The sequence below is a fragment of the Barbatula barbatula genome, assembly GCF_947034865.1.
Source record: "Barbatula barbatula genome assembly, chromosome: 21".
NCBI lineage: Eukaryota > Metazoa > Chordata > Actinopteri > Cypriniformes > Nemacheilidae > Barbatula > Barbatula barbatula.
This window is the reverse complement of record NC_136784.1, coordinates 6882320-6897919: the sequence shown is the minus strand read 5'-3', so window position 1 is coordinate 6897919 and position 15600 is coordinate 6882320. Positions and strand designations below refer to the sequence as shown.

At 42.0% G+C, this 15600-nt stretch overlaps 1 protein-coding gene across 1 annotated transcript in view; it reads right to left on the bottom strand.

Moving 5' to 3' along the window:
- angpt1 (angiopoietin 1) overlaps positions 1–14230 on the bottom strand; it is a 70920-nt gene extending 56690 nt beyond the window's left edge. The window contains exons 1-2 of the mRNA XM_079484064.1: positions 14110–14230; positions 13900–13984 (exon numbers count right to left, since the gene is read on the bottom strand). The gene's annotated coding sequence lies outside the window, so the exon portion shown is untranslated. The remainder of the gene's footprint in view (positions 1–13899; positions 13985–14109) is intronic.
- Positions 14231–15600: the final 1370 nt, after the last annotated feature.

Genomic DNA, 15600 nt, shown 5'->3' with positions numbered 1-15600 from the left:
ATTTATAGACCCTTGCAAACTTGATAGAGATTAATGATTATGAAATAGAGCCCAAGTGAATTCAGAGCACCTCTGCATCATGCCATTGGGCAGCAACTCTCGCTCTCTGTCTGGCAGAAATAGTATTGGGGAGTTTTCCGCAAAATTGTGATACTTTTTATAAAGCCCTTGGACACTTTGGAGATTTAAAACCATTCATCTCAGTGCATTTCATGACTGCTAAACACATCTTTTAAGTATTTGTTTTATGGATTAAAAAGTGATATGTCAGGCATCACATGTCCGAAGAATTATTACTTCTAAAAACAGAGCTGGATGCATGGCTTAATAGGCCAGTTTATTTTATAGAAAATTACATTACAGTAAGGCATCTATGAAGTTATGTTGTTTTACATTAAACCATTTTTTTTAGATTTGGCACTGGAAAGCCTAACCACAAACGTTAAGAACATTGTTTTACAAGGCTGCAAATGATCAGGAAGGTTGCCTCCAGGTGAAATATCCATCTGTGGTTACTCAGAAAAGATGTTATAGTCAAACATGTTATGTTATAGACTATATCATAGTTTGTGTTACATACTCAAAGTCTATTAGCATGAAAAAATAAATAAAAACTAATTTGCGAAAAGAGGGGGGGCACAAACGGCCCAACACATGGTGCATAACCCTGTGACCTTGGGTCAGGCAATCAAACTGGGTTGTATTTGTTGATCTTAGTTCTCTGACAGTTTACCGAACTACAGCTTGTTAGCAGGAACATTTCCTAGTTTTCACAGATGTGTAACTATGTTACTTGTTAAAAAAAAGAATGACAGGCTCTCAAAACTAGCTGGAGCCAATGTGTTTACATATGGTCTGATAAAAGGGAAGTTTTGTTTATATTTTAAATTGCTTTAATGTGTCAATAAAATGTTGCTAAATTACAAAAAACATTTGGCAAATGGCTCTTGGGACAATTTTAAAAACAAAATAACACTATTTTAATAACATCACACATAATATAACCCGAAAATAATAATATCTTTATTATCAAAATAATTTCTAAATGTGAATAATAGATTTTCTCTTAAACTTAAAATAGAATTCAAGCACGTATTCATGTTTTTAGATTAATTGGTTTTGTTTCATTGTTTAAGCTTTTAAATTCCTTATTTGAAATGATTAAAAACCCAAAGATTTGTAAAGGGAAAAGAGTGTAAAGGGTCAAAAACAAGTCAAAGATTGCAATTAATATTAATTAATATCCATCTGACATCCTTTCAAAACATGAAATTGATCACATCCTTGGGAGGAAATACAACAAAGAATAGATTTAATATTTTCCAGGTTTGAATCTGGGCACCATCCCTTTAAATATATCAATCTCTTACAGGAAAGAAAAAAAACATTGATAGGAACTTTATGGAAACAGGTCAGAGATGGAGAGTGAGATGAAGTGAGATGTTTTGATTTAAGCAGATCCAACGCCAAGAAACAGGTAACACGCAAGTAAAGGAAGAACAATACATAGTCCAGATTGTAGCGGCCCCTTGGTTATATTCATCAAGACGCAGAGAGTTTCAAACGGGTGTCAATTTATTTATTCCTCTCAACGAGCACCATGCATCATGAACACCGTGAAAACTCATTCCGCTTCTCCAAGGGCGCTAAATCAAAGAGTTTCTGCCATCAGCTAACATGCTCTCTAGCTCCACACACCATCAAAGTTCAGAGCTCGTTCCTCAGACGATACATGAGCACCACATTGTGAAGTGTAGCGGGAAGTTAGCGTAACAAAAAAAACATCCGAAGAAGAAAAGCGCTTTTTCAAAATAAAAGCGGAAGCGGAACAGACAGGGAGACACTGTCGAACTATAGCCTTTTCAACATATACAAATAAAATATTATATATCTTATAAACTGTGTAGGAAAATATTAATTTGCTTTATAAGACATTTACACTCCCACCAAATCCTAGTACAATGAATGAATAAATATACAAAGAGTAAGTGAATTGTGCAGGATTTCTCGACTCTAAGAAATGAATAGCCTGAAATTAAGCTATCATAGGTAACACAGAGCAGTTTGTGGAGTGGTATCAATCGCTTTATTCTATTCAGTTCTCTAGGAGGAGCACCAATTTTTTGATCGGTCTCTCAATAACTGAAGGTTTGGAGGGAGGATCTTGTTTTTTATGAGGTTTCCTCTCCCCAACTTGCACTTTAACTCGACGAACCAAGCCATCACTACTTTGAACAGTCTCAATCACTCGTCCAAGTTGCCACTGATTCCTCGGGAGGTTGTCGTCTTTAATAATGACAATGTCATTCACCTTGAGGTTGCGCTGAGGTGAGTGCCATTTCTGTCTCAAGGATATGTTCAGCAGATACTCCTTTTTCCAGCGGCTCCAAAATTGTTCTATGAGATACTGAACTCTTCTCCACCTCTTTGTCGCATACAGGTCCTCCTTGACAAATACTCCAGGAGGAGGAAGAGCAACTTTAGATTTCATCATTATGAGGTGATTCGGTGTTACAGGCTCCAGTGCATGTGGATCATTGATTCCATCCACTGTTAACGGGCGGCTGTTAACGATAGCCATGGCCTCATAAAGCAGTGTTCTGAGGGAGGCGTCATCAAGTCGACCTGGGCACTGTGCAAAGGTGGCGTTCAGCACATTTCGAACAGTTCTGATCTGGCGTTCCCAGACACCTCCTGCAGGACTGTCAGAGGGAGCATTGAAGACAAATTCGCACTGCTTCTCAATGAGGAAGATTTCCAGTAGCTTCGTATCACATTCCTTAAGTGCTTCCTTAAGCTCATTCCTGGCGCCAACAAAATTAGAGCCTTGGTCACAGCGAAGTTGTCGAACAGCTCCTCTTAGGCTGATGAAGCATCTCAATGAGTTGATGAATGAGTCTGTTGACAAATCTTCGAGCATTTCAATATGAACAGCTCTAGAGTACAGACATGTGAAAATTAAGCCGTATCTTTTGTATTCTTTGCGGGCTTTCTTTACAATGAAAGGACCGAAACAGTCCATGCCGCTGTACGTGAAAGGTGCTGAGGCTTCGACGCGTTCTACAGGAAGCTCGGCCATTTGTTGTCTTTCTGTCGGCCGTCGCAGTTTCCTGCAAAGCACACAAGTGTGTATCAGCTTAGCTACCAACTTGCTCCCACCAATTACCCAGAATCCATTGGCCCGAAGCTCCATTAAAGTCTGGCCTCGACCCTGATGGCATGTCTTAGTGTGGAAATGAGACACAATCAACTTGGTGATGTGGCTGTTATTCGGTAGGATGACTGGGTGCTTGACTTTGTGACAGAGCGATGACTCTTTCAATCTCCCACCAACACAGAGCAGTCCATCGGACCAGATAGGGTCGAGACGGAAAAGAGAGCTTGAGTTTGGAAGGTCTTTTTTACCTTGGAGCAGCTTTATCTCCCGGAGGAAGGCTTGCTGCTGTAGTATCTTAATCACTTCGTCTGCAGCCTTCTCACGCTCCATAACAGTCACATACTCACTGTGTTGTTTCTGTTTAGACCCCAGCCTCTTGATTCTTGCCACCACCTTAAGAATTGTTGTCCAGGAGGAAAACTGACTCAAACGCCTGAGGATGTCATCGCAGTTTTTGACTTCTGTTGCAAACACCTGAATTGTCTTGACTTCAGGATCACCAATAAGTAATTCTGATGGAGTGATGGGTGTTAGAAGTAATTTACTATCCCAGAGAAACTTCGGTCCTCGCAGCCAGTTTGTTGAATGAATGTCTGAAGCACGAAGACCTCGGGAAGCATGATCTGCCGGGTTTTCTGCGGTGTCCACATAGTGCCACTGACTGGGATCACTGTTATCCCTAATCAGCTGAACACGGTTTGCAACAAATATGTGGAACCTACGGGCATCATTGTTAATGTACCCGAGCACAACTTGTGAGTCTGTCCAGAAAATCTCTTCATCGATCTTTATGTCAAGTTCACCTTTTAACATGACACTGACCTTCGTAGAAACCACAGCTGCTGCGAGTTCTAGTCTCGGGATACTTGTGACCTTTGAGGGAGCAACCCTTGCTTTTGCCAGAACAAGACTACAATGGACTTCATCCTTGTCATTCTTGAACCTGAGGTAAGAACATGCACCATATCCCATGCAGCTGGCATCAGAAAAATGGTGCAACTCTACTCTGACAATGTTATGGTAGTCATGTGGGTGGTAACATCTCGGAATTGAAACTTCTTTCAACCTCTTAAGCCCATTTATCCACTCCTCCCACCGTGGCCTCATATCTTCTGGGAGTGGATCATCCCATCCGGTGCCTCTGTGACACAGCTCTTGAAGTATTCGTTTTCCCTTTAAGCTGAATGGAGCGATGAATCCAAGAGGGTCATAAAGAGAGGCAATGACAGAAAGGCAACCACGCCGGGTTGAAGGCTGATCTTTCAAGCTGCTGCTAAAACTGAAAGTGTCAGTTTCAATCGACCATTGAATGCCGAGTGCACGCTCTGACAGGGTTGGATCCAGTCCTAAAGGTTCGATGGTTGCTGTTCTTTCTGAGGGATCTAAGCATGCGAGGGCTGCTTCCTCATTTGAGTTGAATTTATGGAGGCGTAGACTTCCTCTTTTGCACAACTCTTGTGACTCAATGATCAGTTTCTTGGCTTCCTCGACTGATGAGACACTGACTAGCCCATCATCAACATAAAAATTTTTCTCCACAAATGTTGATGCTAGTGGATAGGTAGCTTTGTGTTGCCGTGCCAGATGTTTTAAGCCAAAATTGGCACATCCTGGAGACGAGGCAGCTCCGAAGAGATGAACGGCCATCCTATATTCCTGTGGTTCCTTCTCCAAATCTCCACCTTTCCACCAGAGGAATTTCAGATAATTCCGGGATTCAGGAGTGACGGAGAACTGATAAAACATTCTTTCGATATCACAGATGATCGCTACGGCCTCCTTCCTGAAGCGGCAGAGAACTCCTACTAGAGGATTGATAAGATCAGGCCCAGTTAGTAGAGTGTCGTTTAGAGAAACACCATGGAATTTAGCAGAACAATCAAATACGACTCTCAGCTTGTTTGGTTTTCTGGGATGATAGATGCCGTGATGTGGAAGGTACCACTCAGTCTCTTCTGCAAATGTTGTAGGGGCAGGTTCTGCATCACCCTTGTTAATCGTTTCTTCCATGAATGCTTTGTATTGATCATAATATTGTTTATTGGTCTTTAACTTCTTCTTAAGGCATTGCAGGCGAACTGTGGCTAGCCTCTTGTTGTTTGGTAGGTTGGGTGGACTGTTGCCCTTGAATGGGAGGGGCATCTCATAATGTCCGTCTTTCTTCTGCGTGATGTTGTTACTGAGGAACTCTATGAAATGAACATCATTCTGGGACACATATTTGTCTTCATAAGTTCTCTCCGTAAAGTCTGATTCTAGGGCTTTTAGAACATCTGTCGTCGGTGGAATTGGCAGTTTTTTTACTGTGAGCCGATGCACAAAGCTCTGACTTCCTTGTCTGTCTAGGTGAGGATTTGATGAGCCTATAATACTCCATCCTAGTTTTGATCTCTGTGCAAACGGTTGATTTTTGTCTCCAATGATAACCTCAAGAGGAGCTAGTGCTGCTGGACAGTCATACCCAATTAAGAGCCCTACATCACAGTCTTGAAGGGGTGGTAGCTTATCTGCCAAAGTTCTGAGATGAGGCCAGAGTAAGGCTGTTTCCTTCGTTGGAACATAAGACTTGTCCACCGGGATAAAGTCACGGCTATAGGCCTGTTGTAATTGGATGTGGTTCTTAGAGTGCAGTCCTCGTACTTGTAGACCATGGACGTTCTTGCTAGATATGATTGTATCAATAGCCGTCATAGTACTCAATTTTAATTTTACTGGTTGGGCATCAACATTCAGTTTGTCAAGTACATCTTCTAAGACAAACGTTGAGTCACTCTGTGTGTCCAGTATTGCGTATGTGAGTACTTCTCTGTGTGGCTCTTGTATGGAAGACACAAGGACTGGGACGATACTTGAGGTAGCGGAAGCACGTTGTGTTGATGCATGGGATATGACCTTGTGCGTTTCCAAGCTTGCATGGTTTTCTGTGGAAGTGAAGTTATTAGGTGTTGCTTCCACAGGTCTTTGTTTCCTGTCGTCGTGCAAGCAGGTTGGGTGACGACGGCTGCATGTGTTGCATGTGTGTCGTCTCTTACAATCTTTGGTCATGTGACCCTTCCTCAAGCATCCAAAGCAAAGCCGATTTTCACAGATGAATGCCCTTTTGTCTTCACCACTCTTTGCTGCGAAGGTGGGACACTTGGTGATATTGTGAGCTTCACTTTTACAGACGGAGCAAGGTGATTTTGGTCTACAGCCGTTTGTTTCTTGTTTCTCCTGAGTGAAATTCTTTGTTTGTGTATTTGTGTTGAGAGCTTTGGCTCTCTTTGGTAATCTTTCATCAGTAGCCCTGAAGTTCATCAACAATGGAGAAGCAATAGGGTTACAGGCTATCCGTGCCTCTTTGCTCAGGAACTTTGAGAAGCATGCGAGATCTGGATAGCTTCCGGATGAGTCAAGTTCCTCTACAACAATTCGACTCCACTTGCGCACGATCCATTCTGGTAGTTTTTGGAGTAACTTGTGATTTTCTTCACAATCGTTAAGGATAGCTAGTCCTTTGACATGGGGAATCGCCTCATTGCAGCCTTGGAGGAAATCAGCGAACTCTTGTAGTGCTAGTGGATCGTTTGTGTTGATCTTTGGCCATCTCATGAGCTTATCACGGAAAGCCTTTTGTATGATGAAAGGGTTCCCGTATCTGTCTTGTAAGACTTTGCATGCTCCACTGTATGCGCTTTCCGAATCTCGATAAAAGAAACCTTCAACAGCTTTGCGCGCCTCTCCAGCAAGATAATTTTTTAGATAAAACATCTTCTCACTTGGTGGGAGGGGTTTTCTGTCTATGAGAGCTATGAATGACAGCTTCCAATCTGTAAACTGTAAAGGGTCACCACGGAACGTCGTTGGTTCAGGGACAGGCAAGCGGTTCATACTTAATGAGCTGGCGATTGCTTGGGCTAGACTCATAGACTCCTGGGTCATTGTCACCTCCGGAGCAGGTTGGTGAGGTTGGAATGATGCAGCATCAGGATTTAATCGAGGTTCAGCTTCCTTTCTGTAGCAAGCAGAGTAAGTTGTGTCATTAATCTCCTCATTGCAGTTCTCAAACCTTTCAAAATCGTCATATGCTCTAACACGAGCTGCTGCTATGGCGACGTCTTTTTCTGCTTGTAACTGCTGCAATTTGGTTCTCTCTTGTTCCAACTGTTGTTGCATTTCAACCTCTTTAAGTTTCCATTCCCCTTCCAACTTGTGAAGATGTGCTTGCTGTTCGTGGATTTCTTTCATGGCTTTTGATTGTTCTAGCTTAGCCGCAAGCTCTGCTTGCGCATCTACTTTACTGCTGTGGGTACTGACTGAGCTGGAGTGGTGGCTCAATCTCTCTGGTAACTCCAGTGAGCACACCGTTTCAGTTTTAGTGTGGCCAAAGACAGACCCATATTCATCTTTGTTTAATATTTCTCTTACTCTTTCCTTCTCAAGTTGATCATTAAAATCTTGACTAACGGTCCCTAAACGGATACTTATGAGGTCACAAATGTCTTTTGTTAGTGTAACACAGGCGTCCATTTTCTTTACAATCTCTGGTGTGGTGTTACTGTTACGAAGTATAGGATCATACTGTTTGCTTACGTCATCATGTTTTGCTTGAATGTCTCGCTGTAGTTCAATAAGGTCTGCTGATGAACAGAGGGTTTTTAATTTTGTCCTAGTCTCCCTTGCTACCAGCTTCCAAGCGTCATATGACTTGTTAAATGCTTTCTCACGTTTTTTGGTGTCTTGGTCATGCATCTCTTGGCCTTTCTCTGTTAGCTTTCTTTCACGTGAGCTAGATTTGCATGGGGTGTCTTTAAGTGACATTTTGTTTGTTAGTGCTGCTGCTCTAAGCCGAGTGTAGCCCTTGAATGTCCAATGCCTGAATTTACACTTGTAAGCTGTAGTTATCCTTTACCACAGAGTAATGTTTATGCTGAGCATTAATAGATTATTGACATCCAAAGGATTTTTGCTTAAAACAGTAACAACAAAATTCCCTTTAAACCTTTTTCATAAATAGACATGACCCAAGTGCATGAGCTAGTTTCTCGAAATAGTCACCAGTTTTAGAAGCGTTAAGAACTGAGAATTAGTTCGCACGATATTTTGACCTTACAATAGCATATTATTTAAGTCACTTCAGTTATGCTTCAAGGATGTGTGTGTGTAGAAATTGTCCCTTTTCAGCTTGTTTGCTCTTTGGCCTCCAGTGTCTCTTTTGCAGCTCTAGTTGTACCTTAAACATTGCTGTCCATTTTAGATCTTGCCTGGGTGCAGGAGTTGGATGCAAGCGAAGTAAACTGGCTGGTATTACGTTGGTGTTTTGGCCTCAGATGTGATGGCGTCAGCTTTTCATCAGGGACAGCAGGGCTGGTGCAGCGATGAGTTTTCACTGTAGCGGCCCCTTGGTTATATTCATCAAGACGCAGAGAGTTTCAAACGGGTGTCAATTTATTTATTCCTCTCAACGAGCACCATGCATCATGAACACCGTGAAAACTCATTCCGCTTCTCCAAGGGCGCTAAATCAAAGAGTTTCTGCCATCAGCTAACATGCTCTCTAGCTCCACACACCATCAAAGTTCAGAGCTCGTTCCTCAGACGATACATGAGCACCACATTGTGAAGTGTAGCGGGAAGTTAGCGTAACAAAAAAAACATCCGAAGAAGAAAAGCGCTTTTTCAAAATAAAAGCGGAAGCGGAACAGACAGGGAGACACTGTCGAACTATAGCCTTTTCAACATATACAAATAAAATATTATATATCTTATAAACTGTGTAGGAAAATATTAATTTGCTTTATAAGACATTTACACAGATATCCTTTATTAATATTCCCCAATGCAAAGTTATATTGTAAAACATAAACTTAGGTCCAACATGCAGTATGTTTTGAAGTCATGCTCAGAACATACATTAATAACTTTTTGTTATGAAACTCAGAGGATATTTATCCTTATTTTTTTGTGTGAAGTACAACTATTTAAATACCGAAGTATCAGCTCAAGATTAATGTCAAACAGCCCATTTATGGCAAGAGCAAATCTCAAAATAATGGTTGGGAAACTCTCTCAAAATAACATTGCACATTAAAAGGATGTCAGGTCACGACTACCGTCTTTCTGTTTATTGCAAAGGTCAGTGTCAGTTTCAAAAACCTACGACATCTTTGATGTGCGGGAAGCGTTCGAGTCAAGCTGGAATCTGAAATATGCCAGAGAATACACTCTCTTTCTCAGACAGTCCACAGGCAGCCATGGTCTACAGTCTGAAGGGGCCAGTGGGTCACTTCTGAAAGGGCTGGACACAGATTTTGAAGGCCCCTGACCACACACTCCACTTGCCTCGACGTGTCTCGCAAATATTTGTCCGCATTGTCAATGAACAGGGAGCGGTAATGGCTTTATGGGTCTGTTAAATGCAGTGAAAAAAGTCACATGAAGGACAAGCGCAAAAATGTGATGGAGTGAGCCAACAACCTTGAACTGACTTAACGTGGCTCTCACTAATGATGTAATCGTGCCAGAGTCACAGCAAGAGCCGTGCTGAACGTATTCACTTAATGTAAAGCAATCAGACCATTGCTTAAAATGAAACATGTCACCGCATCTTGTTCCTTAAGAGGCCCATAAAGTGATAGTGTACCCCCAAAACTATGTCATCATTTACTCACCCTCTTGTTAATTCAAACCTGTATGACTTTCTTCCTTGTGCAGAAAAACAAAATAATATATTCTAAAGAATGTTTTTATCCAAACAGTGCCGCCACCCATTGACTTGCATTGGTTTTGTGTCCATACAATAGAAGTGAATGACTGTATGTGACACCCAAAGTCATGTGATCATAAATATTTAAATTACCGACCATTATACCTTTAATAAACGTGGTCCTTCCGTAAAGGAATTTGTTTGCACGCTTTCAATTGGAGTGACCCTATGAAAAGTGTCCCTATCTCCTCTTTAAACACCTTCATCTGTTCCTCTCCCATTGCCAGGAAAGCACTCAACACAAGATGTTTGGCCCACAGAGATGAGTTCCGTGGGACCAGGCCTGAACTGTTTGTCACTGCCAATTCGAGCAGTCGCACAACTGTCCCGCTCATTAGCACTCACCAAAGGTTAGAGGACACATACGGTCACACCTGACCGAGCCATCGCATACTAAACTCTCTGAACCGCTAGCAGCTGTCAGCTAAAGTAGCTTGTGTGTGCAAGCCGATCTTCTACATGCATAGCCGAGCAGCAAAACATCAGACGGCCGGATGAATCACGTCTTTCTGGCATGGCAGTGAGGAGCTTGTGATTACAGTAATAAAGTGCACTGTTGGGGATTGTAGCACTAAAAAACATAAATCTGAAGGGAACACTGTCAGCAATGGCTAAAATTGGTCTTATGATTCCCGACTTGCTGCATATAGTTTATGGAATATTATTAAAAGGGAAGAACAGTGTGAACAGATTCCATATTGGTACACAGTGAAGATGTTTACATCCTTGACTTACAGACGATTACAAGCCTGAAGCAGAGATAGAAGCATTGGACATATTAAAAATATAGTTCATAAATAAATACCAAAAACATTTTCTAAAATTTGTAGCAATAAAACCAAAAGCATACAAAAACAGAGATGCTTAAGCATAAACCTGACCACATAAAAGTGTCACATCTACATTCATACTGTAACCAGGCCCAGGCAAACACATCTCCCCCTAGTGGATATTTTGAACATTGCATCGTATTTAATAATGGGAAGTCTCGGGGACATAATAAGTGGAATGGGTGCCAAATGTCTGCGACAATATTGAAAATATGAGATTTGGTATTGAACCCGGAATTGAATAAAAACAAAGATTCTCGTGGATTTACAAACAGTTCTGGTGTGTCTGAATGCATGCTCTCATTTACGGAAAATAAATGTTAGTTTCACACAACTGATGCAAAACCTGTAATAAAAGTTGACATTACTTTAAAATAACGTCTGTGTCAAATGATGAGTAAGAGCAGATGTATATGTGTATATGCAGTAAAAATCATTTGACCTTTTTAATTTATAGCAGTGTAGGCTTCACATGCAATTCCAAGCTCACAGGCATTTCCTGAGCAGCTCTTGCAAACATCTAAAGACATACTGCTTCATTTATAACTCGAGACAGCACCCCGTCAGTCATCTTCAACTGAACCGCATGCACTTCAAATTTATGATGTCAGAAGCCAATTTGCATTGCAACATGCATTAAAAATAAAAACACTTAACAAACACATTATTTATTATAGATGGAGATTTATTGTGGTTTTAATACGCTTAATATTCATGCATGAGAATAATCCAAATCCATCAACTTGGGACCATAGGAATAAATGTTGGAGGAATATATTATTACGCTTCATCTTTTTTGCAATATAAATATGCATACAGTGGTGGTTGCATGCAAACATGCAGGATGCATTGAGCACATTTAATTATTAAGACTGAGAGATGGTACTGCCAGGGTGAAATCAGAGAGACGACTGAAGGGGGGGGTTGCTTGGAGCCCATGTTTGGTTGCTCTTTTGTGATGGGGTCATGAGGCCTTATAGACTCTAACACAGTTGGCAGTGAACCCTGGCTGTTATTCCCAGCATCCTCCACTGCACTCAACGAAGACCCGAAATAAAAAAGCTGTCTCCCAATGGCTGTTGGAAGTAGTGCACTCATCCCATGCATTTAGTTTACTCAAACAAAAGCCTGGATTCACACGGCCCATCTCCATTAGAACACATGAAAGGTTTTATCATGGCAATGTGTATGATGGGTGAAATTTTAACTGGCTTTCTAAAAACTTTAGAATTATTTATGCTTTTGTGACGTTCAAGACAACATTACTTTAAAATTATATTTAGAAGGTATGAACATAAAGGATAATTACTGAACAGCCTGCACGGCAAAATGCCAATTGTGAAAGAATTATGAATCACCAAAGTACTGATATAATACAGTAATCTCGTCTCCCCAACCATGTTTATTTTAAAACAAGCACTTTAACATTGAAAGGTACCAATATCAAAGTTCTAGAAATTTAAGTCCGCTGAGAGATTTCTTGGACCAGGCGAGTGGAGATAAAGTTGATGATAAAGTGGCCATATCAAGTCCATCCACATTCATTCTTTTTAATCATATTCCAGCATGCATTCATCAAACAAATCCCATTAAGCGGATGGCACTGATAATAATTGTATTTTTAACCGTTTGGTCTGGTCTAAAGCCATAGTTCATCTATAGGGTAGGGTTGCATTGTGTCTGTAAATTTTGAGAGATGAACTTAAAAGAGCAATGCAAGTTCAATGCCTAGACATCTCATAAACAGTTATGTTATTAAGCTTCAAGTGATATTTCACCTCATAATGAAAAATCTGTCATCATTTACTCACCTCCTTGTCATTTCAAACATGTATGACTTTCTTTCTTCCGAAGAACACAAAAGAAGATATTTAGAGGAACGTTGGGAGCCGAACAGCGACGGCACGCATTCCCTTCAATTGTATGGACAGAAAATCAATGCAAGGGAGCCAGTTAACAACATTCTTCAAAATACCTTCTTTTGTGTTCTGCGGATTAAGAGAGACAATGTTTGGGTGAGCATATGATGATAGAATTAAAATTTTAGGTTGAACAATCACTTTTAAGACATTTGGTGGCACGAGGGAATGTGCATAGAGAGACACAGAAAGAGATAAGATAAATCAAAAATAGATTTACAGTTAGGTCCTCTACCCGTAACCCCCCCCCTCCCCCCTCTTAAAGAATCTACACTCTTGGCTCATGCAGAGAAAACCACACGCAAACTGTCCTTGCAATTTTGTAGTTTTAAAAAGGTGTTATTTTTCGTCCTTTTTTGTCCAGATGTATTGTACACCCTCTATTTCTGTCGCAGAACAGTGGAGTGCAGTCAATATACTGCACATTCAACAGGTTGAAATGACAGCATGTAATCTAAAACCTTGAAGATAATTATTTTCAAATATTGGTACAGACAGTTTAGACTCAGCACATGCCAGCCAAGCGTTAACCACTTTTCCGATTTGCTGTAATTTCTTACTATAACATGTTATTGGGTCCACGCAGAACAAGGTGTTACCGATTCCCACCTTCTAGCAAACATGCAATAACCAATTTGTCACAAGTAATGGCCGACAGTTTTGACAAAGCTCGTGTCTGACAAACGCTGTGCAAATCCAGGAAATGATGCATCCTCATTTTTTTGTAATTATGCTATATTGCTCCCATATGCAGTGCATTATGGGCAATTCATCAGGGGTTCCTATTGAGCAAGGGTCGATTGTCCAGTGACATGTTCGCCCTTAGTTACACACTGTTTACTTTGGCCCCACCAAGCACACAACCATCTGTGTGACCTCATTAATACTACACAAATCCTGCCCACAGGCCACCAGCGGGTTAGTTGTGTATACAAGCGTGTGTCTTTGCGACGATGTCACACATTTCTGAGTTCTAAGCATTTGAATGACAGCGATTGTAACTATATCGCATTGAAAATTAATGTCATCCTCATCTTGAAAATCGCTGAAGTTTGATCGTATTTAAAACGTCTTAAAAATATGCCAATACAGGGACTTCCCTCACCGAGACGACAAGTCTTTTCATCCTATAACCGGAGCTTATGGCATCTGCTCAGAATCTGTATTTTCATTCCAACTGTGAATGGAGTCTTTGTGTGGTTTGGGGAAAACCTGCTCTCTGGGAAGTGTCATAGGGGTAGTACTTACATTGTTATCTGAAGATAGAGGCCAGAAATGGTTTCCAGACTTCTGAAGTTCTGCAGCAGAAACACTGAACTGGTCGTGCATTCCGCTAAGGAGGTTTAGATATTAACGAGGACTTTACATTTGCTTGTCATTTTGTGAATGTACACGGGACTTATATACCATGTCCATGACAGCCAACCTCATTGTAATAATTGTTTGTTTGAATCTAACCTTGTTCGGAATGTCACTGTGATTAGATTGCCAGCATATGTTAGCTGGCACGTATTCAGTCCTTTAAACCTTTACTGCACAATTGCTTTCAGAATACTTGAGCAAGCAAATGCTGTTCCTGTTTGAGACAAATGCAACTTTAGAAAAGCAGTGATAGCATTTATTTCAACATTTGTAAAACAATATATATTTACTGTACCTGAAATGTCAGGAATCACAGAGAACGAACCCAAGCGCAGGCAACAGGAGATGAAGGGGTTAACAAGACTTTAATAAATAATAAAACAGGAACAAAACAAAAACCCACGAGGGAGTAACAAAACAGTACACAATAACAAATATGATAAACGGATTACTAAACACTCAACAAGAACTCAATATTAAACACTAAGACTAGACTATACGTTACTTGACAAGGTTTCAAGGACACAGTACATAGTACAAGCAAGGGATATTGTACAACCAACGAGCCCCAGACAATAGACAAGAGGGTATTATATAGGGAGACTAACAAAGGGGATAACGATGGGCAGGTGTGGGTAATGCGACACAGGAGGAGAGCAATACTAGAAACGAGAGGGGCAGGGCCAAATGACGAGACAGGAGAGAACGCATATTATGTCCTGATTGACCATAATATGATCCTCTCCACATAAAACACGTGGGTCTGTCATGATTCTGCCCCTAGACCAGAAAATCAAGACAAGAGCAGGCAGAATCATGACAGGACCCCCCCCTTTAATGAACGCCCCCTGGCGTTCACCAAAGGAGCAGACTAACGAGACAAGACTGACTGGGAAACGGACAACATCCAACAAAACATGGTAAAAAACAACAAGGGCAGACAGGCAAGAATAATCAATGGGTTGGGGTGACATAATAAAAATAACAAACAGGGGAGGGGGGGTGGGGGAACACAAGAGTTCATGGGGGGAACACAAGAGTCCGGGGGGGTAAATCCGTAGGGATTGGCACAAGGGGGAACAGTCTTTGTCCCTGGCGCTCGGAAGCGCGGAGTACCAGGGTACACCCTGGGGGGCGGCGCTCGAGAGCGCGGAGGCCAAGAGGTTCTGGGAGGGGCCGGCTGAGGAACAGGACTTGACGCCGGCTGGAAGGCCGGCAGGGCAGGACTTGACGCCGGCTGGAAGGCCGGCAGGGCAGGACTTGACTCTGGACTGGGTGCAGGTGGGACCACCGGACTTGGGACCACCGGACACGACGGGACCACCGGACACGACGGGACCACCGGACTTCGACCCGCCCTCCGTTTCCTCTTCTTCTTCAGCCGAGCCACCCGCCTGGTGGTCGGCTGAAGGAATGACGAGAAGGGCACGGGCGGCTCGGGATTGGAGGCCTCGGACGAGGACCCCCAGGATTCCCGTCTCCCACGCTTGCCACCAAAGCTGACTGCGGGTGGGGAGGCTGTAGGTGGTTGAGTGGACCTTCCCCGGGTGACCACACCCAGGACACAGTGCTCCGGGACAGACGCCA